The 24,910-nt window shown below is 55.3% G+C and overlaps 19 non-coding genes and 22 pseudogenes across 19 annotated transcripts; all 41 read left to right on the forward strand.

Moving 5' to 3' along the window:
• The first annotated feature begins 825 nt into the window (after positions 1–825).
• LOC130274961 (5S ribosomal RNA) lies at positions 826–945 on the forward strand (annotated as a pseudogene).
• A 649-nt stretch (positions 946–1,594) lies between these two features.
• On the forward strand, positions 1,595–1,713 carry LOC130274926 (5S ribosomal RNA). The gene has a single exon (XR_008844634.1). It is a non-coding gene; the product is annotated as a 5S ribosomal RNA (ribosomal RNA).
• Positions 1,714–2,013: 300 nt separating this feature from the next.
• LOC130274960 (5S ribosomal RNA) lies at positions 2,014–2,133 on the forward strand (annotated as a pseudogene).
• Positions 2,134–2,778: 645 nt separating this feature from the next.
• On the forward strand, positions 2,779–2,897 carry LOC130274775 (5S ribosomal RNA). Its single transcript, XR_008844488.1, has one exon. It is a non-coding gene; the product is annotated as a 5S ribosomal RNA (ribosomal RNA).
• Positions 2,898–3,197: 300 nt separating this feature from the next.
• Positions 3,198–3,317, forward strand: LOC130274962 (5S ribosomal RNA; annotated as a pseudogene).
• Positions 3,318–3,986: 669 nt separating this feature from the next.
• Positions 3,987–4,105, forward strand: LOC130274787 (5S ribosomal RNA). Its single transcript, XR_008844499.1, has one exon. It is a non-coding gene; the product is annotated as a 5S ribosomal RNA (ribosomal RNA).
• A 300-nt stretch (positions 4,106–4,405) lies between these two features.
• On the forward strand, positions 4,406–4,525 carry LOC130274957 (5S ribosomal RNA; annotated as a pseudogene).
• Positions 4,526–5,185: 660 nt separating this feature from the next.
• Positions 5,186–5,304, forward strand: LOC130274802 (5S ribosomal RNA). The gene has a single exon (XR_008844510.1). It is a non-coding gene; the product is annotated as a 5S ribosomal RNA (ribosomal RNA).
• Positions 5,305–5,604: 300 nt separating this feature from the next.
• On the forward strand, positions 5,605–5,724 carry LOC130274963 (5S ribosomal RNA; annotated as a pseudogene).
• Positions 5,725–6,396: 672 nt separating this feature from the next.
• On the forward strand, positions 6,397–6,515 carry LOC130274879 (5S ribosomal RNA). The gene has a single exon (XR_008844587.1). It is a non-coding gene; the product is annotated as a 5S ribosomal RNA (ribosomal RNA).
• A 300-nt stretch (positions 6,516–6,815) lies between these two features.
• Positions 6,816–6,935, forward strand: LOC130274965 (5S ribosomal RNA; annotated as a pseudogene).
• Positions 6,936–7,592: 657 nt separating this feature from the next.
• Positions 7,593–7,711, forward strand: LOC130274813 (5S ribosomal RNA). The gene has a single exon (XR_008844521.1). It is a non-coding gene; the product is annotated as a 5S ribosomal RNA (ribosomal RNA).
• Positions 7,712–8,011: 300 nt separating this feature from the next.
• On the forward strand, positions 8,012–8,131 carry LOC130274966 (5S ribosomal RNA; annotated as a pseudogene).
• A 653-nt stretch (positions 8,132–8,784) lies between these two features.
• LOC130274824 (5S ribosomal RNA) lies at positions 8,785–8,903 on the forward strand. Its single transcript, XR_008844532.1, has one exon. It is a non-coding gene; the product is annotated as a 5S ribosomal RNA (ribosomal RNA).
• A 300-nt stretch (positions 8,904–9,203) lies between these two features.
• Positions 9,204–9,323, forward strand: LOC130274967 (5S ribosomal RNA; annotated as a pseudogene).
• A 651-nt stretch (positions 9,324–9,974) lies between these two features.
• LOC130274835 (5S ribosomal RNA) lies at positions 9,975–10,093 on the forward strand. The gene has a single exon (XR_008844543.1). It is a non-coding gene; the product is annotated as a 5S ribosomal RNA (ribosomal RNA).
• Positions 10,094–10,393: 300 nt separating this feature from the next.
• Positions 10,394–10,513, forward strand: LOC130274968 (5S ribosomal RNA; annotated as a pseudogene).
• A 656-nt stretch (positions 10,514–11,169) lies between these two features.
• Positions 11,170–11,288, forward strand: LOC130274898 (5S ribosomal RNA). The gene has a single exon (XR_008844606.1). It is a non-coding gene; the product is annotated as a 5S ribosomal RNA (ribosomal RNA).
• Positions 11,289–11,588: 300 nt separating this feature from the next.
• LOC130274969 (5S ribosomal RNA) lies at positions 11,589–11,708 on the forward strand (annotated as a pseudogene).
• A 498-nt stretch (positions 11,709–12,206) lies between these two features.
• LOC130274900 (5S ribosomal RNA) lies at positions 12,207–12,325 on the forward strand. The gene has a single exon (XR_008844608.1). It is a non-coding gene; the product is annotated as a 5S ribosomal RNA (ribosomal RNA).
• Positions 12,326–12,625: 300 nt separating this feature from the next.
• On the forward strand, positions 12,626–12,745 carry LOC130275178 (5S ribosomal RNA; annotated as a pseudogene).
• Positions 12,746–13,405: 660 nt separating this feature from the next.
• On the forward strand, positions 13,406–13,524 carry LOC130274846 (5S ribosomal RNA). Its single transcript, XR_008844554.1, has one exon. It is a non-coding gene; the product is annotated as a 5S ribosomal RNA (ribosomal RNA).
• A 300-nt stretch (positions 13,525–13,824) lies between these two features.
• LOC130274970 (5S ribosomal RNA) lies at positions 13,825–13,944 on the forward strand (annotated as a pseudogene).
• A 658-nt stretch (positions 13,945–14,602) lies between these two features.
• On the forward strand, positions 14,603–14,721 carry LOC130274857 (5S ribosomal RNA). The gene has a single exon (XR_008844565.1). It is a non-coding gene; the product is annotated as a 5S ribosomal RNA (ribosomal RNA).
• Positions 14,722–15,021: 300 nt separating this feature from the next.
• On the forward strand, positions 15,022–15,141 carry LOC130274972 (5S ribosomal RNA; annotated as a pseudogene).
• A 651-nt stretch (positions 15,142–15,792) lies between these two features.
• LOC130274868 (5S ribosomal RNA) lies at positions 15,793–15,911 on the forward strand. Its single transcript, XR_008844576.1, has one exon. It is a non-coding gene; the product is annotated as a 5S ribosomal RNA (ribosomal RNA).
• A 300-nt stretch (positions 15,912–16,211) lies between these two features.
• LOC130274958 (5S ribosomal RNA) lies at positions 16,212–16,331 on the forward strand (annotated as a pseudogene).
• Positions 16,332–16,986: 655 nt separating this feature from the next.
• LOC130274880 (5S ribosomal RNA) lies at positions 16,987–17,105 on the forward strand. Its single transcript, XR_008844588.1, has one exon. It is a non-coding gene; the product is annotated as a 5S ribosomal RNA (ribosomal RNA).
• A 300-nt stretch (positions 17,106–17,405) lies between these two features.
• On the forward strand, positions 17,406–17,525 carry LOC130274973 (5S ribosomal RNA; annotated as a pseudogene).
• A 657-nt stretch (positions 17,526–18,182) lies between these two features.
• LOC130274891 (5S ribosomal RNA) lies at positions 18,183–18,301 on the forward strand. The gene has a single exon (XR_008844599.1). It is a non-coding gene; the product is annotated as a 5S ribosomal RNA (ribosomal RNA).
• A 300-nt stretch (positions 18,302–18,601) lies between these two features.
• Positions 18,602–18,721, forward strand: LOC130275172 (5S ribosomal RNA; annotated as a pseudogene).
• A 652-nt stretch (positions 18,722–19,373) lies between these two features.
• On the forward strand, positions 19,374–19,492 carry LOC130274902 (5S ribosomal RNA). The gene has a single exon (XR_008844610.1). It is a non-coding gene; the product is annotated as a 5S ribosomal RNA (ribosomal RNA).
• Positions 19,493–19,792: 300 nt separating this feature from the next.
• Positions 19,793–19,912, forward strand: LOC130274974 (5S ribosomal RNA; annotated as a pseudogene).
• Positions 19,913–20,561: 649 nt separating this feature from the next.
• On the forward strand, positions 20,562–20,680 carry LOC130274913 (5S ribosomal RNA). Its single transcript, XR_008844621.1, has one exon. It is a non-coding gene; the product is annotated as a 5S ribosomal RNA (ribosomal RNA).
• A 300-nt stretch (positions 20,681–20,980) lies between these two features.
• LOC130274975 (5S ribosomal RNA) lies at positions 20,981–21,100 on the forward strand (annotated as a pseudogene).
• Positions 21,101–21,758: 658 nt separating this feature from the next.
• Positions 21,759–21,877, forward strand: LOC130274924 (5S ribosomal RNA). Its single transcript, XR_008844632.1, has one exon. It is a non-coding gene; the product is annotated as a 5S ribosomal RNA (ribosomal RNA).
• A 300-nt stretch (positions 21,878–22,177) lies between these two features.
• Positions 22,178–22,297, forward strand: LOC130274976 (5S ribosomal RNA; annotated as a pseudogene).
• Positions 22,298–22,950: 653 nt separating this feature from the next.
• LOC130274936 (5S ribosomal RNA) lies at positions 22,951–23,069 on the forward strand. The gene has a single exon (XR_008844644.1). It is a non-coding gene; the product is annotated as a 5S ribosomal RNA (ribosomal RNA).
• A 300-nt stretch (positions 23,070–23,369) lies between these two features.
• On the forward strand, positions 23,370–23,489 carry LOC130274977 (5S ribosomal RNA; annotated as a pseudogene).
• A 653-nt stretch (positions 23,490–24,142) lies between these two features.
• On the forward strand, positions 24,143–24,251 carry LOC130274947 (5S ribosomal RNA; annotated as a pseudogene).
• Positions 24,252–24,551: 300 nt separating this feature from the next.
• On the forward strand, positions 24,552–24,671 carry LOC130274978 (5S ribosomal RNA; annotated as a pseudogene).
• Positions 24,672–24,910: the final 239 nt, after the last annotated feature.

Here is a 24,910-nt window from a genome sequence, read left to right on the forward strand (position 1 = left end):
CTGTTGGGGAACCTGAGGAAGACATCAGTGACGTGCACACCTGTTGATGATGATGAAGCCGATCGCAATTGGGAGCCGGGTGCAGAAGGAGTTTCATCATCATCAGGAGAAGAGAGTTGCAGGTTACCCTTGAGGCAGCAAGGCGGTAGCACGGTTGGTAGTCAGCGTGGTGGCAGGAGTGGAAATTCTGGAGCCAAACGTGCCAGGGGGAGACCTCCTGCTGGCTACACACCACCCTGGGGTGTAGAGGAGTGTACAGAGGGGTGTAGGGAGGTGTACAAGGGTGATAGATGGGTGTAGAAGAGTGAACATGGGTGACGGGGGCATAGGGGTGACAGAGGGGTGGACAGGGGGTGGACATGGGTGACAGGAGGGTGGACAGGGGGTCAGAGGGGTGGACAAGGGGGTAAAAGAGGGACAGGAGTGACAGAGGGGTGGACTGGGGTAACAAAGGGACAGATGGGTGAAAAGGAGGGTGGACATGGGTGACAGAGTAGACAACGGGGGTAGACAGGGGGGTAAACATGAGTGACAGGGATGGACCGGGGAGTGGACAAGGCAGACGTGGATGACAGGAGGGTGGACATGGGTGAGAGGGGGGTGGACATGGGTGACGGGGATGATAGGTGGGGGGACATGTGTTAGTGCGGGTGGACATGAGTGATGGGGGGTGGACATGGGTGACAGGAAGGTGAACATGGGTGACATGGGTGACTGGGGGGATGGACATGCACGCAGGGGTGCGCTACCTGCTGTCCAGCCCTTTGCGCAACGGTCCGCGGCCTGGAGGAAAGCTGCTTGTGCGACAGAGTGGGGCCAGCCAGTGTCTACCGGCCACACCACCCTGGGTATGCCCGATCTCGTCTGATCTCGGAAGCCAAGCAGGGTCGGGCTCGGACAGTACTGGGATGGTTGACCTCCTGGGAATACCGGGTGCTGTAGACAGGTTGCGATGTTTCTTTACACTTTCTCCTCTGGCCCAGCCTGGGAAGGCACTTTCCCGAATATCCGGGGGGGGGGAGATTTACGAAAACCTGTTTTGGGGAAAAAGTTGGCCCATTGCCCGTAAGCATCCAATGAGATGGCTTCTTCCAGTTTCAAAAAGGTAGCTAATAAAAAATGAAAAGAAGCAATGTGATCGGTTGCTACGGGCAACTGCTCCGCTTTTTCTCTGCGCAGGTTTTGACGAATCTCCCCCATTCAACTTGGGGCAAGCCAGAGCTGGAAGCCGCAGAGGCCTGTGTGCCGGTTTGCTGCTTGCTACTGTCAGCACACAATCCGTCCATCCAGCTCCGTGTCCCGGCCAGAAAAGCTCATTGCCCCTGCAGCCAGGCATGTGTAAATATAAGAGTTAAAAGCAGCCCAGCCAGGAAATGGCCAGGCTTTGAGCAGGCTGAGGCTGAAGGGGCCAGCCCGAGCAAGGGCTCCCTGTGCAAAGCAGTTTGTGTACGTAAGCCATAGAGCCAGTGAGCTGAAGCAGCCTTGGAGCTGGGCTGAGTGCGTGGAAAGGAGGGGGGCAGGAAGCAGGCCCAGTGCTGAGCAGCAGGCAGGCAGGCTGCAGAGTAGAAGAGCTGCAAATGAGAGGCTCGTCTCTGCCTACGGCCACACCACCCTGAACACGCCCAATCTTGTCTGATCTCGGAAGCTAAGCAGGGTCGGGCCTGGTTAGTACTTGGATGGGAGACCACCTGGGAATACCAGGTGCTGTAGGCTTTTTGCTTTTTCTCACTTCAACCAGCAGGGGTCAGTCTCCCCTATGCCTTTTTTACATTCACTTTCTTAGCTGCACATTTGCTTCTTTTCTTCTTTTTTTATGGCCTTTCTCCCTTGTGTTGTTTATGTGACGTCACAGTACGGGATATGCTCCTACAGTCCAATCAGCTTGAGTCCCTGCACGTCCCCAGGGCTCACCTGCAATGTACGCAGGGGTGCGCTACCTGCTGTCCAGCCCTTTGCGCAACGGTCCGTGGCCTGGAGGAAAGCTGCTTGTGCGACAGAGTGGGGCCAGCCAGTGTCTACCGGCCACACCACCCTGGGTATGCCCGATCTCGTCTGATCTCGGAAGCCAAGCAGGGTCGGGCTTGGACAGTACTGGGATGGTTGACCTCCTGGGAATACCGGGTGCTGTAGACAGGTTGCGATGTTTCTTTACACTTTCTCCTCTGGCCCAGCCTGGGAAGGCGCTTTCCCGAACATCGGGGGGGAGATTTACGAAAACCTGTTTTGGGGGAAAAGTTGGCCCATTGCCCGTAAGCATCCAATGAGATGGCTTCTTCCAGTTTCAAAAAGGTAGCTAATAAAAAATGAAAAGAAGCAATGTGATCGGTTGCTACGGGCAACTGCTCCGCTTTTTCTCTGCGCAGGTTTTGACGAATCTCCCCCATTCAACTTGGGGCAAGCCAGAGCTGGAAGCCGCAGAGGCCTGTGTGCCGGTTTGCTGCTTGCTACTGTCAGCACACAATCCGTCCATCCAGCTCCGTGTCCCGGCCAGAAAAGCTCATTGCCCCTGCAGCCAGGCATGTGTAAATATAAGAGTTAAAAGCAGCCCAGCCAGGAAATGGCCAGGCTTTGAGCAGGCTGAGGCTGAAGGGGCCAGCCCGAGCAAGGGCTCCCTGTGCAAAGCAGTTTGTGTACGTAAGCCATAGAGCCAGTGAGCTGAAGCAGCCTTGGAGCTGGGCTGAGTGCGTGGAAAGGAGGGGGGCAGGAAGCAGGCCCAGTGCTGAGCAGCAGGCAGGCAGGCTGCAGAGTAGAAGAGCTGCAAATGAGAGGCTCGTCTCTGCCTACGGCCACACCACCCTGAACACGCCCGATCTCGTCTGATCTCGGAAGCTAAGCAGGGTCGGGCCTGGTTAGTACTTGGATGGGAGACCGCCTGGGAATACCAGGTGCTGTAGGCTTTTTGCTTTTTCTCACTTCAACCAGCAGGGGTCAGTCTCCCCTATGCCTTTTTTACATTCACTTTCTTAGCTGCACATTTGCTTCTTTTCTTCTTTTTTTATGGCCTTTCTCCCTTGTGTTGTTTATGTGACGTCACAGTACGGGATATGCTCCTACAGTCCTATCAGCTTGAGTCCCTGCACGTCCCCAGGGCTCACCTGCAATGTACGCAGGGGTGCGCTACCTGCTGTCCAGCCCTTTGCGCAACGGTCCGCGGCCTGGAGGAAAGCTGCTTGTGCGACAGAGTGGGGCCAGCCAGTGTCTACCGGCCACACCACCCTGGGTATGCCCGATCTCGTCTGATCTCGGAAGCCAAGCAGGGTCGGGCTCGGACAGTACTGGGATGGTTGACCTCCTGGGAATACCGGGTGCTGTAGACAGGTTGCGATGTTTCTTTACACTTTCTCCTCTGGCCCAGCCTGGGAAGGCACTTTCCCGAATATCCGGGGGGGGGGGGGGAGATTTACGAAAACCTGTTTTGGGGGAAAAGTTGGCCCATTGCCCGTAAGCATCCAATGAGATGGCTTCTTCCAGTTTCAAAAAGGTAGCTAATAAAAAATGAAAAGAAGCAATGTGATCGGTTGCTACGGGCAACTGCTCCGCTTTTTCTCTGCGCAGGTTTTGACGAATCTCCCCCATTCAACTTGGGGCAAGCCAGAGCTGGAAGCCGCAGAGGCCTGTGTGCCGGTTTGCTGCTTGCTACTGTCAGCACACAATCCGTCCATCCAGCTCCGTGTCCCGGCCAGAAAAGCTCATTGCCCCTGCAGCCAGGCATGTGTAAATATAAGAGTTAAAAGCAGCCCAGCCAGGAAATGGCCAGGCTTTGAGCAGGCTGAGGCTGAAGGGGCCAGCCCGAGCAAGGGCTCCCTGTGCAAAGCAGTTTGTGTACGTAAGCCATAGAGCCAGTGAGCTGAAGCAGCCTTGGAGCTGGGCTGAGTGCGTGGAAAGGAGGGGGGCAGGAAGCAGGCCCAGTGCTGAGCAGCAGGCAGGCAGGCAGGCAGGCAGGCAGGCTGCAGAGTAGAAGAGCTGCAAATGAGAGGCTCGTCTCTGCCTACGGCCACACCACCCTGAACACGCCCGATCTCGTCTGATCTCGGAAGCTAAGCAGGGTCGGGCCTGGTTAGTACTTGGATGGGAGACCGCCTGGGAATACCAGGTGCTGTAGGCTTTTTGCTTTTTCTCACTTCAACCAGCAGGGGTCAGTCTCCCCTATGCCTTTTTTACATTCACTTTCTTAGCTGCACATTTGCTTCTTTTCTTCTTTTTTTATGGCCTTTCTCCCTTGTGTTGTTTATGTGACGTCACAGTACGGGATATGCTCCTACAGTCCTATCAGCTTGAGTCCCTGCACGTCCCCAGGGCTCACCTGCAATGTACGCAGGGGTGCGCTACCTGCTGTCCAGCCCTTTGCGCAACGGTCCGCGGCCTGGAGGAAAGCTGCTTGTGCGACAGAGTGGGGCCAGCCAGTGTCTACCGGCCACACCACCCTGGGTATGCCCGATCTCATCTGATCTCGGAAGCCAAGCAGGGTCGGGCTCGGACAGTACTGGGATGGTTGACCTCCTGGGAATACCGGGTGCTGTAGACAGGTTGCGATGTTTCTTTACACTTTCTCCTCTGGCCCAGCCTGGGAAGGCACTTTCCCGAATATCCGGGGGGGGGGGGGAGATTTACGAAAACCTGTTTTGGGGGAAAAGTTGGCCCATTGCCCGTAAGCATCCAATGAGATGGCTTCTTCCAGTTTCAAAAAGGTAGCTAATAAAAAATGAAAAGAAGCAATGTGATCGGTTGCTACGGGCAACTGCTCCGCTTTTTCTCTGCGCAGGTTTTGACGAATCTCCCCCATTCAACTTGGGGCAAGCCAGAGCTGGAAGCCGCAGAGGCCTGTGTGCCGGTTTGCTGCTTGCTACTGTCAGCACACAATCCGTCCATCCAGCTCCGTGTCCCGGCCAGAAAAGCTCATTGCCCCTGCAGCCAGGCATGTGTAAATATAAGAGTTAAAAGCAGCCCAGCCAGGAAATGGCCAGGCTTTGAGCAGGCTGAGGCTGAAGGGGCCAGCCCGAGCAAGGGCTCCCTGTGCAAAGCAGTTTGTGTACGTAAGCCATAGAGCCAGTGAGCTGAAGCAGCCTTGGAGCTGGGCTGAGTGCGTGGAAAGGAGGGGGGCAGGAAGCAGGCCCAGTGCTGAGCAGCAGGCAGGCAGGCAGGCAGGCTGCAGAGTAGAAGAGCTGCAAATGAGAGGCTCGTCTCTGCCTACGGCCACACCACCCTGAACACGCCCGATCTCGTCTGATCTCGGAAGCTAAGCAGGGTCGGGCCTGGTTAGTACTTGGATGGGAGACCGCCTGGGAATACCAGGTGCTGTAGGCTTTTTGCTTTTTCTCACTTCAACCAGCAGGGGTCAGTCTCCCCTATGCCTTTTTTACATTCACTTTCTTAGCTGCACATTTGCTTCTTTTCTTCTTTTTTTATGGCCTTTCTCCCTTGTGTTGTTTATGTGACGTCACAGTACGGGATATGCTCCTACAGTCCTATCAGCTTGAGTCCCTGCACGTCCCCAGGGCTCACCTGCAATGTACGCAGGGGTGCGCTACCTGCTGTCCAGCCCTTTGCGCAACGGTCCGCGGCCTGGAGGAAAGCTGCTTGTGCGACAGAGTGGGGCCAGCCAGTGTCTACCGGCCACACCACCCTGGGTATGCCCGATCTCGTCTGATCTCGGAAGCCAAGCAGGGTCGGGCTCGGACAGTACTGGGATGGTTGACCTCCTGGGAATACCGGGTGCTGTAGACAGGTTGCGATGTTTCTTTACACTTTCTCCTCTGGCCCAGCCTGGGAAGGCACTTTCCCGAATATCCGGGGGGGGGGGGGAGATTTACGAAAACCTGTTTTGGGGGAAAAGTTGGCCCATTGCCCGTAAGCATCCAATGAGATGGCTTCTTCCAGTTTCAAAAAGGTAGCTAATAAAAAATGAAAAGAAGCAATGTGATCGGTTGCTACGGGCAACTGCTCCGCTTTTTCTCTGCGCAGGTTTTGACGAATCTCCCCCATTCAACTTGGGGCAAGCCAGAGCTGGAAGCCGCAGAGGCCTGTGTGCCGGTTTGCTGCTTGCTACTGTCAGCACACAATCCGTCCATCCAGCTCCGTGTCCCGGCCAGAAAAGCTCATTGCCCCTGCAGCCAGGCATGTGTAAATATAAGAGTTAAAAGCAGCCCAGCCAGGAAATGGCCAGGCTTTGAGCAGGCTGAGGCTGAAGGGGCCAGCCCGAGCAAGGGCTCCCTGTGCAAAGCAGTTTGTGTACGTAAGCCATAGAGCCAGTGAGCTGAAGCAGCCTTGGAGCTGGGCTGAGTGCGTGGAAAGGAGGGGGGCAGGAAGCAGGCCCAGTGCTGAGCAGCAGGCAGGCAGGCAGGCAGGCAGGCAGGCAGGCTGCAGAGTAGAAGAGCTGCAAATGAGAGGCTCGTCTCTGCTTACAGCCACACCACCCTGAACACGCCCGATCTCGTCTGATCTCGGAAGCTAAGCAGGGTCGGGCCTGGTTAGTACTTGGATGGGAGACCGCCTGGGAATACCAGGTGCTGTAGGCTTTTTGCTTTTTCTCACTTCAACCAGCAGGGGTCAGTCTCCCCTATGCCTTTTTTACATTCACTTTCTTAGCTGCACATTTGCTTCTTTTCTTCTTTTTTTATGGCCTTTCTCCCTTGTGTTGTTTATGTGACGTCACAGTACGGGATATGCTCCTACAGTCCTATCAGCTTGAGTCCCTGCACGTCCCCAGGGCTCACCTGCAATGTACGCAGGGGTGCGCTACCTGCTGTCCAGCCCTTTGCGCAACGGTCCGCGGCCTGGAGGAAAGCTGCTTGTGCGACAGAGTGGGGCCAGCCAGTGTCTACCGGCCACACCACCCTGGGTATGCCCGATCTCGTCTGATCTCGGAAGCCAAGCAGGGTCGGGCTCGGACAGTACTGGGATGGTTGACCTCCTGGGAATACCGGGTGCTGTAGACAGGTTGCGATGTTTCTTTACACTTTCTCCTCTGGCCCAGCCTGGGAAGGCACTTTCCCGAATATCCGGGGGGGGGGGGGGAGATTTACGAAAACCTGTTTTGGGGGAAAAGTTGGCCCATTGCCCGTAAGCATCCAATGAGATGGCTTCTTCCAGTTTCAAAAAGGTAGCTAATAAAAAATGAAAAGAAGCAATGTGATCGGTTGCTACGGGCAACTGCTCCGCTTTTTCTCTGCGCAGGTTTTGACGAATCTCCCCCATTCAACTTGGGGCAAGCCAGAGCTGGAAGCCGCAGAGGCCTGTGTGCCGGTTTGCTGCTTGCTACTGTCAGCACACAATCCGTCCATCCAGCTCCATGTCCCGGCCAGAAAAGCTCATTGCCCCTGCAGCCAGGCATGTGTAAATATAAGAGTTAAAAGCAGCCCAGCCAGGAAATGGCCAGGCTTTGAGCAGGCTGAGGCTGAAGGGGCCAGCCCGAGCAAGGGCTCCCTGTGCAAAGCAGTTTGTGTACGTAAGCCATAGAGCCAGTGAGCTGAAGCAGCCTTGGAGCTGGGCTGAGTGCGTGGAAAGGAGGGGGGCAGGAAGCAGGCCCAGTGCTGAGCAGCAGGCAGGCAGGCAGGCTGCAGAGTAGAAGAGCTGCAAATGAGAGGCTCGTCTCTGCCTACGGCCACACCACCCTGAACACGCCCGATCTCGTCTGATCTCGGAAGCTAAGCAGGGTCGGGCCTGGTTAGTACTTGGATGGGAGACCGCCTGGGAATACCAGGTGCTGTAGGCTTTTTGCTTTTTCTCACTTCAACCAGCAGGGGTCAGTCTCCCCTATGCCTTTTTTACATTCACTTTCTTAGCTGCACATTTGCTTCTTTTCTTCTTTTTTTATGGCCTTTCTCCCTTGTGTTGTTTATGTGACGTCACAGTACGGGATATGCTCCTACAGTCCTATCAGCTTGAGTCCCTGCACGTCCCCAGGGCTCACCTGCAATGTACGCAGGGGTGCGCTACCTGCTGTCCAGCCCTTTGCGCAACGGTCCGCGGCCTGGAGGAAAGCTGCTTGTGCGACAGAGTGGGGCCAGCCAGTGTCTACCGGCCACACCACCCTGGGTATGCCCGATCTCGTCTGATCTCGGAAGCCAAGCAGGGTCGGGCTCGGACAGTACTGGGATGGTTGACCTCCTGGGAATACCGGGTGCTGTAGACAGGTTGCGATGTTTCTTTACACTTTCTCCTCTGGCCCAGCCTGGGAAGGCACTTTCCCGAATATCGGGGGGGGGGGAGATTTACGAAAACCTGTTTTGGGGGAAAAGTTGGCCCATTGCCCGTAAGCATCCAATGAGATGGCTTCTTCCAGTTTCAAAAAGGTAGCAAATAAAAAATGAAAAGAAGCAATGTGATCGGTTGCTACGGGCAACTGCTCCGCTTTTTCTCTGCGCAGGTTTTGACGAATCTCCCCCATTCAACTTGGGGCAAGCCAGAGCTGGAAGCCGCAGAGGCCTGTGTGCCGGTTTGCTGCTTGCTACTGTCAGCACACAATCCGTCCATCCAGCTCCGTGTCCCGGCCAGAAAAGCTCATTGCCCCTGCAGCCAGGCATGTGTAAATATAAGAGTTAAAAGCAGCCCAGCCAGGAAATGGCCAGGCTTTGAGCAGGCTGAGGCTGAAGGGGCCAGCCCGAGCAAGGGCTCCCTGTGCAAAGCAGTTTGTGTACGTAAGCCATAGAGCCAGTGAGCTGAAGCAGCCTTGGAGCTGGGCTGAGTGCGTGGAAAGGAGGGGGGCAGGAAGCAGGCCCAGTGCTGAGCAGCAGGCAGGCAGGCAGGCTGCAGAGTAGAAGAGCTGCAAATGAGAGGCTCGTCTCTGCCTACGGCCACACCACCCTGAACACGCCCGATCTCGTCTGATCTCGGAAGCTAAGCAGGGTCGGGCCTGGTTAGTACTTGGATGGGAGACCGCCTGGGAATACCAGGTGCTGTAGGCTTTTTGCTTTTTCTCACTTCAACCAGCAGGGGTCAGTCTCCCCTATGCCTTTTTTACATTCACTTTCTTAGCTGCACATTTGCTTCTTTTCTTCTTTTTTTATGGCCTTTCTCCCTTGTGTTGTTTATGTGACGTCACAGTACGGGATATGCTCCTACAGTCCTATCAGCTTGAGTCCCTGCACGTCCCCAGGGCTCACCTGCAATGTACGCAGGGGTGCGCTACCTGCTGTCCAGCCCTTTGCGCAACGGTCCGCGGCCTGGAGGAAAGCTGCTTGTGCGACAGAGTGGGGCCAGCCAGTGTCTACCGGCCACACCACCCTGGGTATGCCCGATCTCGTCTGATCTCGGAAGCCAAGCAGGGTCGGGCTCGGACAGTACTGGGATGGTTGACCTCCTGGGAATACCGGGTGCTGTAGACAGGTTGCGATGTTTCTTTACACTTTCTCCTCTGGCCCAGCCTGGGAAGGCACTTTCCCGAATATCGGGGGGGGGAGATTTACGAAAACCTGTTTTGGGGGAAAAGTTGGCCCATTGCCCGTAAGCATCCAATGAGATGGCTTCTTCCAGTTTCAAAAAGGTAGCAAATAAAAAATGAAAAGAAGCAATGTGATCGGTTGCTACGGGCAACTGCTCCGCTTTTTCTCTGCGCAGGTTTTGACGAATCTCCCCCATTCAACTTGGGGCAAGCCAGAGCTGGAAGCCGCAGAGGCCTGTGTGCCGGTTTGCTGCTTGCTACTGTCAGCACACAATCCGTCCATCCAGCTCCGTGTCCCGGCCAGAAAAGCTCATTGCCCCTGCAGCCAGGCATGTGTAAATATAAGAGTTAAAAGCAGCCCAGCCAGGAAATGGCCAGGCTTTGAGCAGGCTGAGGCTGAAGGGGCCAGCCCGAGCAAGGGCTCCCTGTGCAAAGCAGTTTGTGTACGTAAGCCATAGAGCCAGTGAGCTGAAGCAGCCTTGGAGCTGGGCTGAGTGCGTGGAAAGGAGGGGGGCAGGAAGCAGGCCCAGTGCTGAGCAGCAGGCAGGCAGGCAGGCTGCAGAGTAGAAGAGCTGCAAATGAGAGGCTCGTCTCTGCCTACGGCCACACCACCCTGAACACGCCCGATCTCGTCTGATCTCGGAAGCTAAGCAGGGTCGGGCCTGGTTAGTACTTGGATGGGAGACCGCCTGGGAATACCAGGTGCTGTAGGCTTTTTGCTTTTTCTCACTTCAACCAGCAGGGGTCAGTCTCCCCTATGCCTTTTTTACATTCACTTTCTTAGCTGCACATTTGCTTCTTTTCTTCTTTTTTTATGGCCTTTCTCCCTTGTGTTGTTTATGTGACGTCACAGTACGGGATATGCTCCTACAGTCCTATCAGCTTGAGTCCCTGCACGTCCCCAGGGCTCACCTGCAATGTACGCAGGGGTGCGCTACCTGCTGTCCAGCCCTTTGCGCAACGGTCCGCGGCCTGGAGGAAAGCTGCTTGTGCGACAGAGTGGGGCCAGCCAGTGTCTACCGGCCACACCACCCTGGGTATGCCCGATCTCGTCTGATCTCGGAAGCCAAGCAGGGTCGGGCTCGGACAGTACTGGGATGGTTGACCTCCTGGGAATACCGGGTGCTGTAGACAGGTTGCGATGTTTCTTTACACTTTCTCCTCTGGCCCAGCCTGGGAAGGCACTTTCCCGAATATCCGGGGGGGGGGGGGAGATTTACGAAAACCTGTTTTGGGGGAAAAGTTGGCCCATTGCCCGTAAGCATCCAATGAGATGGCTTCTTCCAGTTTCAAAAAGGTAGCTAATAAAAAATGAAAAGAAGCAATGTGATCGGTTGCTACGGGCAACTGCTCCGCTTTTTCTCTGCGCAGGTTTTGACGAATCTCCCCCATTCAACTTGGGGCAAGCCAGAGCTGGAAGCCGCAGAGGCCTGTGTGCCGGTTTGCTGCTTGCTACTGTCAGCACACAATCCGTCCATCCAGCTCCATGTCCCGGCCAGAAAAGCTCATTGCCCCTGCAGCCAGGCATGTGTAAATATAAGAGTTAAAAGCAGCCCAGCCAGGAAATGGCCAGGCTTTGAGCAGGCTGAGGCTGAAGGGGCCAGCCCGAGCAAGGGCTCCCTGTGCAAAGCAGTTTGTGTACGTAAGCCATAGAGCCAGTGAGCTGAAGCAGCCTTGGAGCTGGGCTGAGTGCGTGGAAAGGAGGGGGGCAGGAAGCAGGCCCAGTGCTGAGCAGCAGGCAGGCAGGCAGGCTGCAGAGTAGAAGAGCTGCAAATGAGAGGCTCGTCTCTGCCTACGGCCACACCACCCTGAACACGCCCGATCTCGTCTGATCTCGGAAGCTAAGCAGGGTCAGGCCTGGTTAGTACTTGGATGGGAGACCGCCTGGGAATACCAGGTGCTGTAGGCTTTTTGCTTTTTCTCACTTCAACCAGCAGGGGTCAGTCTCCCCTATGCCTTTTTTACATTCACTTTCTTAGCTGCACATTTGCTTCTTTTCTTCTTTTTTTATGGCCTTTCTCCCTTGTGTTGTTTATGTGACGTCACAGTACGGGATATGCTCCTACAGTCCTATCAGCTTGAGTCCCTGCACGTCCCCAGGGCTCACCTGCAATGTACGCAGGGGTGCGCTACCTGCTGTCCAGCCCTTTGCGCAACGGTCCGCGGCCTGGAGGAAAGCTGCTTGTGCGACAGAGTGGGGCCAGCCAGTGTCTACCGGCCACACCACCCTGGGTATGCCCGATCTCGTCTGATCTCGGAAGCCAAGCAGGGTCGGGCTCGGACAGTACTGGGATGGTTGACCTCCTGGGAATACCGGGTGCTGTAGACAGGTTGCGATGTTTCTTTACACTTTCTCCTCTGGCCCAGCCTGGGAAGGCACTTTCCCGAATATCGGGGGGGGGAGATTTACGAAAACCTGTTTTGGGGGAAAAGTTGGCCCATTGCCCGTAAGCATCCAATGAGATGGCTTCTTCCAGTTTCAAAAAGGTAGCAAATAAAAAATGAAAAGAAGCAATGTGATCGGTTGCTACGGGCAACTGCTCCGCTTTTTCTCTGCGCAGGTTTTGACGAATCTCCCCCATTCAACTTGGGGCAAGCCAGAGCTGGAAGCCGCAGAGGCCTGTGTGCCGGTTTGCTGCTTGCTACTGTCAGCACACAATCCGTCCATCCAGCTCCGTGTCCCGGCCAGAAAAGCTCATTGCCCCTGCAGCCAGGCATGTGTAAATATAAGAGTTAAAAGCAGCCCAGCCAGGAAAGCAGGCCCAGTGCTGAGCAGCAGGCAGGCAGGCTGCAGAGTAGAAGAGCTGCAAATGAGAGGCTCGTCTCTGCCTACGGCCACACCACCCTGAACACGCCCGATCTCGTCTGATCTCGGAAGCTAAGCAGGGTCGTGCCTGGTTAGTACTTGGATGGGAGACCGCCTGGGAATACCAGGTGCTGTAGGCTTTTTGCTTTTTCTCACTTCAACCAGCAGGGGTCAGTCTCCCCTATGCCTTTTTTACATTCACTTTCTTAGCTGCACATTTGCTTCTTTTCTTCTTTTTTTATGGCCTTTCTCCCTTGTGTTGTTTATGTGACGTCACAGTACGGGATATGCTCCTACAGTCCTATCAGCTTGAGTCCCTGCACGTCCCCAGGGCTCACCTGCAATGTACGCAGGGGTGCGCTACCTGCTGTCCAGCCCTTTGCGCAACGGTCCGCGGCCTGGAGGAAAGCTGCTTGTGCGACAGAATGGGGCCAGCCAGTGTCTACCGGCCACACCACCCTGGGTATGCCCGATCTTGTCTGATCTCGGAAGCCAAGCAGGGTCGGGCTCGGACAGTACTGGGATGGTTGACCTCCTGGGAATACCGGGTGCTGTAGACAGGTTGCGATGTTTCTTTACACTTTCTCCTCTGGCCCAGCCTGGGAAGGCACTTTCCCGAATATCGGGGGGGGGGAGATTTACGAAAACCTGTTTTGGGGGAAAAGTTGGCCCATTGCCCGTAAGCATCCAATGAGATGGCTTCTTCCAGTTTCAAAAAGGTAGCAAATAAAAAATGAAAAGAAGCAATGTGATCGGTTGCTACGGGCAACTGCTCCGCTTTTTCTCTGCGCAGGTTTTGACGAATCTCCCCCATTCAACTTGGGGCAAGCCAGAGCTGGAAGCCGCAGAGGCCTGTGTGCCGGTTTGCTGCTTGCTACTGTCAGCACACAATCCGTCCATCCAGCTCCGTGTCCCGGCCAGAAAAGCTCATTGCCCCTGCAGCCAGGCATGTGTAAATATAAGAGTTAAAAGCAGCCCAGCCAGGAAATGGCCAGGCTTTGAGCAGGCTGAGGCTGAAGGGGCCAGCCCGAGCAAGGGCTCCCTGTGCAAAGCAGTTTGTGTACGTAAGCCATAGAGCCAGTGAGCTGAAGCAGCCTTGGAGCTGGGCTGAGTGCGTGGAAAGGAGGGGGGCAGGAAGCAGGCCCAGTGCTGAGCAGCAGGCAGGCAGGCAGGCAGGCAGGCTGCAGAGTAGAAGAGCTGCAAATGAGAGGCTCGTCTCTGCCTACGGCCACACCACCCTGAACACGCCCGATCTCGTCTGATCTCGGAAGCTAAGCAGGGTCGGGCCTGGTTAGTACTTGGATGGGAGACCGCCTGGGAATACCAGGTGCTGTAGGCTTTTTGCTTTTTCTCACTTCAACCAGCAGGGGTCAGTCTCCCCTATGCCTTTTTTACATTCACTTTCTTAGTTGCACATTTGCTTCTTTTCTTCTTTTTTTATGGCCTTTCTCCCTTGTGTTGTTTATGTGACGTCACAGTACGGGATATGCTCCTACAGTCCTATCAGCTTGAGTCCCTGCACGTCCCCAGGGCTCACCTGCAATGTACGCAGGGGTGCGCTACCTGCTGTCCAGCCCTTTGCGCAACGGTCCGCGGCCTGGAGGAAAGCTGCTTGTGCGACAGAGTGGGGCCAGCCAGTGTCTACCGGCCACACCACCCTGGGTATGCCCGATCTCGTCTGATCTCGGAAGCCAAGCAGGGTCGGGCTCGGACAGTACTGGGATGGTTGACCTCCTGGGAATACCGGGTGCTGTAGACAGGTTGCGATGTTTCTTTACACTTTCTCCTCTGGCCCAGCCTGGGAAGGCACTTTCCCGAATATCCGGGGGGGGGGGGGGGGGGGAGATTTACGAAAACCTGTTTTGGGGGAAAAGTTGGCCCATTGCCCGTAAGCATCCAATGAGATGGCTTCTTCCAGTTTCAAAAAGGTAGCTAATAAAAAATGAAAAGAAGCAATGTGATCGGTTGCTACGGGCAACTGCTCCGCTTTTTCTCTGCGCAGGTTTTGACGAATCTCCCCCATTCAACTTGGGGCAAGCCAGAGCTGGAAGCCGCAGAGGCCTGTGTGCCGGTTTGCTGCTTGCTACTGTCAGCACACAATCCGTCCATCCAGCTCCATGTCCCGGCCAGAAAAGCTCATTGCCCCTGCAGCCAGGCATGTGTAAATATAAGAGTTAAAAGCAGCCCAGCCAGGAAATGGCCAGGCTTTGAGCAGGCTGAGGCTGAAGGGGCCAGCCCGAGCAAGGGCTCCCTGTGCAAAGCAGTTTGTGTACGTAAGCCATAGAGCCAGTGAGCTGAAGCAGCCTTGGAGCTGGGCTGAGTGCGTGGAAAGGAGGGGGGCAGGAAGCAGGCCCAGTGCTGAGCAGCAGGCAGGCAGGCTGCAGAGTAGAAGAGCTGCAAATGAGAGGCTCGTCTCTGCCTACGGCCACACCACCCTGAACACGCCCGATCTCGTCTGATCTCGGAAGCTAAGCAGGGTCGGGCCTGGTTAGTACTTGGATGGGAGACCGCCTGGGAATACCAGGTGCTGTAGGCTTTTTGCTTTTTCTCACTTCAACCAGCAGGGGTCAGTCTCCCCTATGCCTTTTTTACATTCACTTTCTTAGCTGCACATTTGCTTCTTTTCTTCTTTTTTTATGGCCTTTCTCCCTTGTGTTGTTTATGTGACGTCACAGTACGGGATATGCTCCTACAGTCCTATCAGCTTGAGTCCCTGCACGTCCCCAGGGCTCACCTGCAATGTACGCAGGGGTGCGCTACCTGCTGTCCAGCCCTTTGCGCAACGGTCCGCGGCCTGGAGGAAAGCTGCTTGTGCGACAGAGTGGGGCCAGCCAGTGTCTACCGGCCACACCACCCTGGGTATGCCCGATCTCGTCTGATCTCGGAAGCCAAGCAGGGTCGGGCTCGGACAGTACTGGGATGGTTGACCTCCTGGGAATACCGGGTGCTGTAGACAGGTTGCGATGTTTCTTTACACTTTCTCCTCTGGCCCAGCCTGGGAAGGCACTTTCCCGAATATCCGGGGGGGGGGGGAGATTTACGAAAACCTGTTTTGGGGGAAAAGTTGGCCCATTGCCCGTAAGCATCCAATGAGATGGCTTCTTCCAGTTTCAAAAAGGTAGCTAATAAAAAATGAAAAGAAGCAATGTGATCGGTTGCTACGGGCAACTGCTCCGCTTTTTCTCTGCGCAGGTTTTGACGAATCTCCCCCATTCAACTTGGGGCAAGCCAGAGCTGGAAGCCGCAGAGGCCTGTGTGCCGGTTTGCTGCTTGCTACTGTCAGCACACAATCCGTCCATCCAGCTCCATGTCCCGGCCAGAAAAGCTCATTGCCCCTGCAGCCAGGCATGTGTAAATATAAGAGTTAAAAGCAGCCCAGCCAGGAAATGGCCAGGCTTTGAGCAGGCTGAGGCTGAAGGGGCCAGCCCGAGCAAGGGCTCCCTGTGCAAAGCAGTTTGTGTACGTAAGCCATAGAGCCAGTGAGCTGAAGCAGCCTTGGAGCTGGGCTGAGTGCGTGGAAAGGAGGGGGGCAGGAAGCAGGCCCAGTGCTGAGCAGCAGGCAGGCAGGCTGCAGAGTAGAAGAGCTGCAAATGAGAGGCTCGTCTCTGCCTACGGCCACACCACCCTGAACACGCCCGATCTCGTCTGATCTCGGAAGCTAAGCAGGGTCGGGCCTGGTTAGTACTTGGATGGGAGACCGCCTGGGAATACCAGGTGCTGTAGGCTTTTTGCTTTTTCTCACTTCAACCAGCAGGGGTCAGTCTCCCCTATGCCTTTTTTACATTCACTTTCTTAGCTGCACATTTGCTTCTTTTCTTCTTTTTTTATGGCCTTTCTCCCTTGTGTTGTTTATGTGACGTCACAGTACGGGATATGCTCCTACAGTCCTATCAGCTTGAGTCCCTGCACGTCCCCAGGGCTCACCTGCAATGTACGCAGGGGTGCGCTACCTGCTGTCCAGCCCTTTGCGCAACGGTCCGCGGCCTGGAGGAAAGCTGCTTGTGCGACAGAGTGGGGCCAGCCAGTGTCTACCGGCCACACCACCCTGGGTATGCCCGATCTCATCTGATCTCGGAAGCCAAGCAGGGTCGGGCTCGGACAGTACTGGGATGGTTGACCTCCTGGGAATACCGGGTGCTGTAGACAGGTTGCGATGTTTCTTTACACTTTCTCCTCTGGCCCAGCCTGGGAAGGCACTTTCCCGAATATCCGGGGGGGGGGGGGGGGAGATTTACGAAAACCTGTTTTGGGGGAAAAGTTGGCCCATTGCCCGTAAGCATCCAATGAGATGGCTTCTTCCAGTTTCAAAAAGGTAGCTAATAAAAAATGAAAAGAAGCAATGTGATCGGTTGCTACGGGCAACTGCTCCGCTTTTTCTCTGCGCAGGTTTTGACGAATCTCCCCCATTCAACTTGGGGCAAGCCAGAGCTGGAAGCCGCAGAGGCCTGTGTGCCGGTTTGCTGCTTGCTACTGTCAGCACACAATCCGTCCATCCAGCTCCGTGTCCCGGCCAGAAAAGCTCATTGCCCCTGCAGCCAGGCATGTGTAAATATAAGAGTTAAAAGCAGCCCAGCCAGGAAATGGCCAGGCTTTGAGCAGGCTGAGGCTGAAGGGGCCAGCCCGAGCAAGGGCTCCCTGTGCAAAGCAGTTTGTGTACGTAAGCCATAGAGCCAGTGAGCTGAAGCAGTCTTGGAGCTGGGCTGAGTGCGTGGAAAGGAGGGGGGCAGGAAGCAGGTCCAGTGCTGAGCAGCAGGCAGGCAGGCTGCAGAGTAGAAGAGCTGCAAATGAGAGGCTCGTCTCTGCCTACGGCCACACCACCCTGAACACGCCCGATCTCGTCTGATCTCGGAAGCTAAGCAGGGTCGGGCCTGGTTAGTACTTGGATGGGAGACCGCCTGGGAATACCAGGTGCTGTAGGCTTTTTGCTTTTTCTCACTTCAACCAGCAGGGGTCAGTCTCCCCTATGCCTTTTTTACATTCACTTTCTTAGCTGCACATTTGCTTCTTTTCTTCTTTTTTTATGGCCTTTCTCCCTTGTGTTGTTTATGTGACGTCACAGTACGGGATATGCTCCTACAGTCCTATCAGCTTGAGTCCCTGCACGTCCCCAGGGCTCACCTGCAATGTACGCAGGGGTGCGCTACCTGCTGTCCAGCCCTTTGCGCAACGGTCCGCGGCCTGGAGGAAAGCTGCTTGTGCGACAGAGTGGGGCCAGCCAGTGTCTACCGGCCACACCACCCTGGGTATGCCCGATCTCGTCTGATCTCGGAAGCCAAGCAGGGTCGGGCTCGGACAGTACTGGGATGGTTGACCTCCTGGGAATACCGGGTGCTGTAGACAGGTTGCGATGTTTCTTTACACTTTCTCCTCTGGCCCAGCCTGGGAAGGCACTTTCCCGAATATCGGGGGGGGGGGGGGGGGGGAGATTTACGAAAACCTGTTTTGGGGGAAAAGTTGGCCCATTGCCCGTAAGCATCCAATGAGATGGCTTCTTCCAGTTTCAAAAAGGTAGCTAATAAAAAATGAAAAGAAGCAATGTGATCGGTTGCTACGGGCAACTGCTCCGCTTTTTCTCTGCGCAGGTTTTGACGAATCTCCCCCATTCAACTTGGGGCAAGCCAGAGCTGGAAGCCGCAGAGGCCTGTGTGCCGGTTTGCTGCTTGCTACTGTCAGCACACAATCCGTCCATCCAGCTCCGTGTCCCGGCCAGAAAAGCTCATTGCCCCTGCAGCCAGGCATGTGTAAATATAAGAGTTAAAAGCAGCCCAGCCAGGAAATGGCCAGGCTTTGAGCAGGCTGAGGCTGAAGGGGCCAGCCCGAGCAAGGGCTCCCTGTGCAAAGCAGTTTGTGTACGTAAGCCATAGAGCCAGTGAGCTGAAGCAGCCTTGGAGCTGGGCTGAGTGCGTGGAAAGGAGGGGGGCAGGAAGCAGGCCCAGTGCTGAGCAGCAGGCAGGCAGGCTGCAGAGTAGAAGAGCTGCAAATGAGAGGCTCGTCTCTGCCTACGGCCACACCACCCTGAACACGCCCGATCTCGTCTGATCTCGGAAGCTAAGCAGGGTCGGGCCTGGTTAGTACTTGGATGGGAGACCGCCTGGGAATACCAGGTGCTGTAGGCTTTTTGCTTTTTCTCACTTCAACCAGCAGGGGTCAGTCTCCCCTATGCCTTTTTTACATTCACTTTCTTAGCTGCACATTTGCTTCTTTTCTTCTTTTTTTATGGCCTTTCTCCCTTGTGTTGTTTATGTGACGTCACAGTACGGGATATGCTCCTACAGTCCTATCAGCTTGAGTCCCTGCACGTCCCCAGGGCTCACCTGCAATGTACGCAGGGGTGCGCTACCTGCTGTCCAGCCCTTTGCGCAACGGTCCGCGGCCTGGAGGAAAGCTGCTTGTGCGACAGAGTGGGGCCAGCCAGTGTCTACCGGCCACACTACCCTGGGTATGCCCGATCTCGTCTGATCTCGGAAGCCAAGCAGGGTCGGGCTCGGACAGTACTGGGATGGTTGACCTCCTGGGAATACCGGGTGCTGTAGACAGGTTGCGATGTTTCTTTACACTTTCTCCTCTGGCCCAGCCTGGGAAGGCACTTTCCCGAATATCGGGGGGGGGGGGGGAGATTTACGAAAACCTGTTTTGGGGGAAAAGTTGGCCCATTGCCCGTAAGCATCCAATGAGATGGCTTCTTCCAGTTTCAAAAAGGTAGCTAATAAAAAATGAAAAGAAGCAATGTGATCGGTTGCTACGGGCAACTGCTCCGCTTTTTCTCTGCGCAGGTTTTGACGAATCTCCCCCATTCAACTTGGGGCAAGCCAGAGCTGGAAGCCGCAGAGGCCTGTGTGCCGGTTTGCTGCTTGCTACTGTCAGCACACAATCCGTCCATCCAGCTCCGTGTCCCGGCCAGAAAAGCTCATTGCCCCTGCAGCCAGGCATGTGTAAATATAAGAGTTAAAAGCAGCCCAGCCAGGAAATGGCCAGGCTTTGAGCAGGCTGAGGCTGAAGGGGCCAGCCCGAGCAAGGGCTCCCTGTGCAAAGCAGTTTGTGTACGTAAGCCATAGAGCCAGTGAGCTGAAGCAGCCTTGGAGCTGGGCTGAGTGCGTGGAAAGGAGGGGGGCAGGAAGCAGGCCCAGTGCTGAGCAGCAGGCAGGCAGGCTGCAGAGTAGAAGAGCTGCAAATGAGAGGCTCGTCTCTGCCTACGGCCACACCACCCTGAACACGCCCGATCTCGTCTGATCTCGGAAGCTAAGCAGGGTCGGGCCTGGTTAGTACTTGGATGGGAGACCGCCTGGGAATACCAGGTGCTGTAGGCTTTTTGCTTTTTCTCACTTCAACCAGCAGGGGTCAGTCTCCCCTATGCCTTTTTTACATTCACTTTCTTAGCTGCACATTTGCTTCTTTTCTTCTTTTTTTATGGCCTTTCTCCCTTGTGTTGTTTATGTGACGTCACAGTACGGGATATGCTCCTACAGTCCTATCAGCTTGAGTCCCTGCACGTCCCCAGGGCTCACCTGCAATGTACGCAGGGGTGCGCTACCTGCTGTCCAGCCCTTTGCGCAACGGTCCGCGGCCTGGAGGAAAGCTGCTTGTGCGACAGAGTGGGGCCAGCCAGTGTCTACCGGCCACACCACCCTGGGTATGCCCGATCTCGTCTGATCTCGGAAGCCAAGCAGGGTCGGGCTCGGACAGTACTGGGATGGTTGACCTCCTGGGAATACCGGGTGCTGTAGACAGGTTGCGATGTTTCTTTACACTTTCTCCTCTGGCCCAGCCTGGGAAGGCACTTTCCCGAATATCCGGGGGGGGGGAGATTTACGAAAACCTGTTTTGGGGGAAAAGTTGGCCCATTGCCCGTAAGCATCCAATGAGATGGCTTCTTCCAGTTTCAAAAAGGTAGCTAATAAAAAATGAAAAGAAGCAATGTGATCGGTTGCTACGGGCAACTGCTCCGCTTTTTCTCTGCGCAGGTTTTGACGAATCTCCCCCATTCAACTTGGGGCAAGCCAGAGCTGGAAGCCGCAGAGGCCTGTGTGCCGGTTTGCTGCTTGCTACTGTCAGCACACAATCCGTCCATCCAGCTCCATGTCCCGGCCAGAAAAGCTCATTGCCCCTGCAGCCAGGCATGTGTAAATATAAGAGTTAAAAGCAGCCCAGCCAGGAAATGGCCAGGCTTTGAGCAGGCTGAGGCTGAAGGGGCCAGCCCGAGCAAGGGCTCCCTGTGCAAAGCAGTTTGTGTACGTAAGCCATAGAGCCAGTGAGCTGAAGCAGCCTTGGAGCTGGGCTGAGTGCGTGGAAAGGAGGGGGGCAGGAAGCAGGCCCAGTGCTGAGAAGCAGGCAGGCAGGCTGCAGAGTAGAAGAGCTGCAAATGAGAGGCTCGTCTCTGCCTACGGCCACACCACCCTGAACACGCCCGATCTCGTCTGATCTCGGAAGCTAAGCAGGGTCGGGCCTGGTTAGTACTTGGATGGGAGACCGCCTGGGAATACCAGGTGCTGTAGGCTTTTTGCTTTTTCTCACTTCAACCAGCAGGGGTCAGTCTCCCCTATGCCTTTTTTACATTCACTTTCTTAGCTGCACATTTGCTTCTTTTCTTCTTTTTTTATGGCCTTTCTCCCTTGTGTTGTTTATGTGACGTCACAGTACGGGATATGCTCCTACAGTCCTATCAGCTTGAGTCCCTGCACGTCCCCAGGGCTCACCTGCAATGTACGCAGGGGTGCGCTACCTGCTGTCCAGCCCTTTGCGCAACGGTCCGCGGCCTGGAGGAAAGCTGCTTGTGCGACAGAGTGGGGCCAGCCAGTGTCTACCGGCCACACCACCCTGGGTATGCCCGATCTCGTCTGATCTCGGAAGCCAAGCAGGGTCGGGCTCGGACAGTACTGGGATGGTTGACCTCCTGGGAATACCGGGTGCTGTAGACAGGTTGCGATGTTTCTTTACACTTTCTCCTCTGGCCCAGCCTGGGAAGGCACTTTCCCGAATATCCGGGGGGGGGGGGGGGGGGGAGATTTACGAAAACCTGTTTTGGGGGAAAAGTTGGCCCATTGCCCGTAAGCATCCAATGAGATGGCTTCTTCCAGTTTCAAAAAGGTAGCTAATAAAAAATGAAAAGAAGCAATGTGATCGGTTGCTACGGGCAACTGCTCCGCTTTTTCTCTGCGCAGGTTTTGACGAATCTCCCCCATTCAACTTGGGGCAAGCCAGAGCTGGAAGCCGCAGAGGCCTGTGTGCCGGTTTGCTGCTTGCTACTGTCAGCACACAATCCGTCCATCCAGCTCCATGTCCCGGCCAGAAAAGCTCATTGCCCCTGCAGCCAGGCATGTGTAAATATAAGAGTTAAAAGCAGCCCAGCCAGGAAATGGCCAGGCTTTGAGCAGGCTGAGGCTGAAGGGGCCAGCCCGAGCAAGGGCTCCCTGTGCAAAGCAGTTTGTGTACGTAAGCCATAGAGCCAGTGAGCTGAAGCAGCCTTGGAGCTGGGCTGAGTGCGTGGAAAGGAGGGGGGCAGGAAGCAGGCCCAGTGCTGAGCAGCAGGCAGGCAGGCTGCAGAGTAGAAGAGCTGCAAATGAGAGGCTCGTCTCTGCCTACGGCCACACCACCCTGAACACGCCCGATCTCGTCTGATCTCGGAAGCTAAGCAGGGTCGGGCCTGGTTAGTACTTGGATGGGAGACCGCCTGGGAATACCAGGTGCTGTAGGCTTTTTGCTTTTTCTCACTTCAACCAGCAGGGGTCAGTCTCCCCTATGCCTTTTTTACATTCACTTTCTTAGCTGCACATTTGCTTCTTTTCTTCTTTTTTTATGGCCTTTCTCCCTTGTGTTGTTTATGTGACGTCACAGTACGGGATATGCTCCTACAGTCCTATCAGCTTGAGTCCCTGCACGTCCCCAGGGCTCACCTGCAATGTACGCAGGGGTGCGCTACCTGCTGTCCAGCCCTTTGCGCAACGGTCCGCGGCCTGGAGGAAAGCTGCTTGTGCGACAGAGTGGGGCCAGCCAGTGTCTACCGGCCACACCACCCTGGGTATGCCCGATCTCGTCTGATCTCGGAAGCCAAGCAGGGTCGGGCTCGGACAGTACTGGGATGGTTGACCTCCTGGGAATACCGGGTGCTGTAGACAGGTTGCGATGTTTCTTTACACTTTCTCCTCTGGCCCAGCCTGGGAAGGCACTTTCCCGAATATCGGGGGGGGGGGGGGGAGATTTACAAAAACCTGTTTTGGGGGAAAAGTTGGCCCATTGCCCGTAAGCATCCAATGAGATGGCTTCTTCCAGTTTCAAAAAGGTAGCTAATAAAAAATGAAAAGAAGCAATGTGATCGGTTGCTACGGGCAACTGCTCCGCTTTTTCTCTGCGCAGGTTTTGACGAATCTCCCCCATTCAACTTGGGGCAAGCCAGAGCTGGAAGCCGCAGAGGCCTGTGTGCCGGTTTGCTGCTTGCTACTGTCAGCACACAATCCGTCCATCCAGCTCCATGTCCCGGCCAGAAAAGCTCATTGCCCCTGCAGCCAGGCATGTGTAAATATAAGAGTTAAAAGCAGCCCAGCCAGGAAATGGCCAGGCTTTGAGCAGGCTGAGGCTGAAGGGGCCAGCCCGAGCAAGGGCTCCCTGTGCAAAGCAGTTTGTGTACGTAAGCCATAGAGCCAGTGAGCTGAAGCAGCCTTGGAGCTGGGCTGAGTGCGTGGAAAGGAGGGGGGCAGGAAGCAGGCCCAGTGCTGAGCAGCAGGCAGGCAGGCTGCAGAGTAGAAGAGCTGCAAATGAGAGGCTCGTCTCTGCCTACGGCCACACCACCCTGAACACGCCCGATCTCGTCTGATCTCGGAAGCTAAGCAGGGTCGGGCCTGGTTAGTACTTGGATGGGAGACCGCCTGGGAATACCAGGTGCTGTAGGCTTTTTGCTTTTTCTCACTTCAACCAGCAGGGGTCAGTCTCCCCTATGCCTTTTTTACATTCACTTTCTTAGCTGCACATTTGCTTCTTTTCTTCTTTTTTTATGGCCTTTCTCCCTTGTGTTGTTTATGTGACGTCACAGTACGGGATATGCTCCTACAGTCCTATCAGCTTGAGTCCCTGCACGTCCCCAGGGCTCACCTGCAATGTACGCAGGGGTGCGCTACCTGCTGTCCAGCCCTTTGCGCAACGGTCCGCGGCCTGGAGGAAAGCTGCTTGTGCGACAGAGTGGGGCCAGCCAGTGTCTACCGGCCACACCACCCTGGGTATGCCCGATCTCGTCTGATCTCGGAAGCCAAGCAGGGTCGGGCTCGGACAGTACTGGGATGGTTGACCTCCTGGGAATACCGGGTGCTGTAGACAGGTTGCGATGTTTCTTTACACTTTCTCCTCTGGCCCAGCCTGGGAAGGCACTTTCCCGAATATCGGGGGGGGGGGGGGGAGATTTACAAAAACCTGTTTTGGGGGAAAAGTTGGCCCATTGCCCGTAAGCATCCAATGAGATGGCTTCTTCCAGTTTCAAAAAGGTAGCTAATAAAAAATGAAAAGAAGCAATGTGATCGGTTGCTACGGGCAACTGCTCCGCTTTTTCTCTGCGCAGGTTTTGACGAATCTCCCCCATTCAACTTGGGGCAAGCCAGAGCTGGAAGCCGCAGAGGCCTGTGTGCCGGTTTGCTGCTTGCTACTGTCAGCACACAATCCGTCCATCCAGCTCCATGTCCCGGCCAGAAAAGCTCATTGCCCCTGCAGCCAGGCATGTGTAAATATAAGAGTTAAAAGCAGCCCAGCCAGGAAATGGCCAGGCTTTGAGCAGGCTGAGGCTGAAGGGGCCAGCCCGAGCAAGGGCTCCCTGTGCAAAGCAGTTTGTGTACGTAAGCCATAGAGCCAGTGAGCTGAAGCAGCCTTGGAGCTGGGCTGAGTGCGTGGAAAGGAGGGGGGCAGGAAGCAGGCCCAGTGCTGAGCAGCAGGCAGGCAGGCTGCAGAGTAGAAGAGCTGCAAATGAGAGGCTCGTCTCTGCCTACGGCCACACCACCCTGAACACGCCCGATCTCGGAAGCTAAGCAGGGTCGGGCCTGGTTAGTACTTGGATGGGAGACCGCCTGGGAATACCAGGTGCTGTAGGCTTTTTGCTTTTTCTCACTTCAACCAGCAGGGGTCAGTCTCCCCTATGCCTTTTTTACATTCACTTTCTTAGCTGCACATTTGCTTCTTTTCTTCTTTTTTTATGGCCTTTCTCCCTTGTGTTGTTTATGTGACGTCACAGTACGGGATATGCTCCTACAGTCCTATCAGCTTGAGTCCCTGCACGTCCCCAGGGCTCACCTGAAATGTACGCAGGGGTGCGCTACCTGCTGTCCAGCCCTTTGCGCAACGGTCCGCGGCCTGGAGGAAAGCTGCTTGTGCGACAGAGTGGGGCCAGCCAGTGTCTACCGGCCACACCACCCTGGGTATGCCCGATCTCGTCTGATCTCGGAAGCCAAGCAGGGTCGGGCTCGGACAGTACTGGGATGGTTGACCTCCTGGGAATACCGGGTGCTGTAGACAGGTTGCGATGTTTCTTTACACTTTCTCCTCTGGCCCAGCCTGGGAAGGCACTTTCCCGAATATCCGGGGGGGGGGGGGGGGGGAGATTTACGAAAACCTGTTTTGGGGGAAAAGTTGGCCCATTGCCCGTAAGCATCCAATGAGATGGCTTCTTCCAGTTTCAAAAAGGTAGCTAATAAAAAATGAAAAGAAGCAATGTGATCGGTTGCTACGGGCAACTGCTCCGCTTTTTCTCTGCG

This window comes from Hyla sarda, chromosome 5, assembly GCF_029499605.1.
Source record: "Hyla sarda isolate aHylSar1 chromosome 5, aHylSar1.hap1, whole genome shotgun sequence".
In the NCBI taxonomy this organism is placed as follows: domain Eukaryota; kingdom Metazoa; phylum Chordata; class Amphibia; order Anura; family Hylidae; genus Hyla; species Hyla sarda.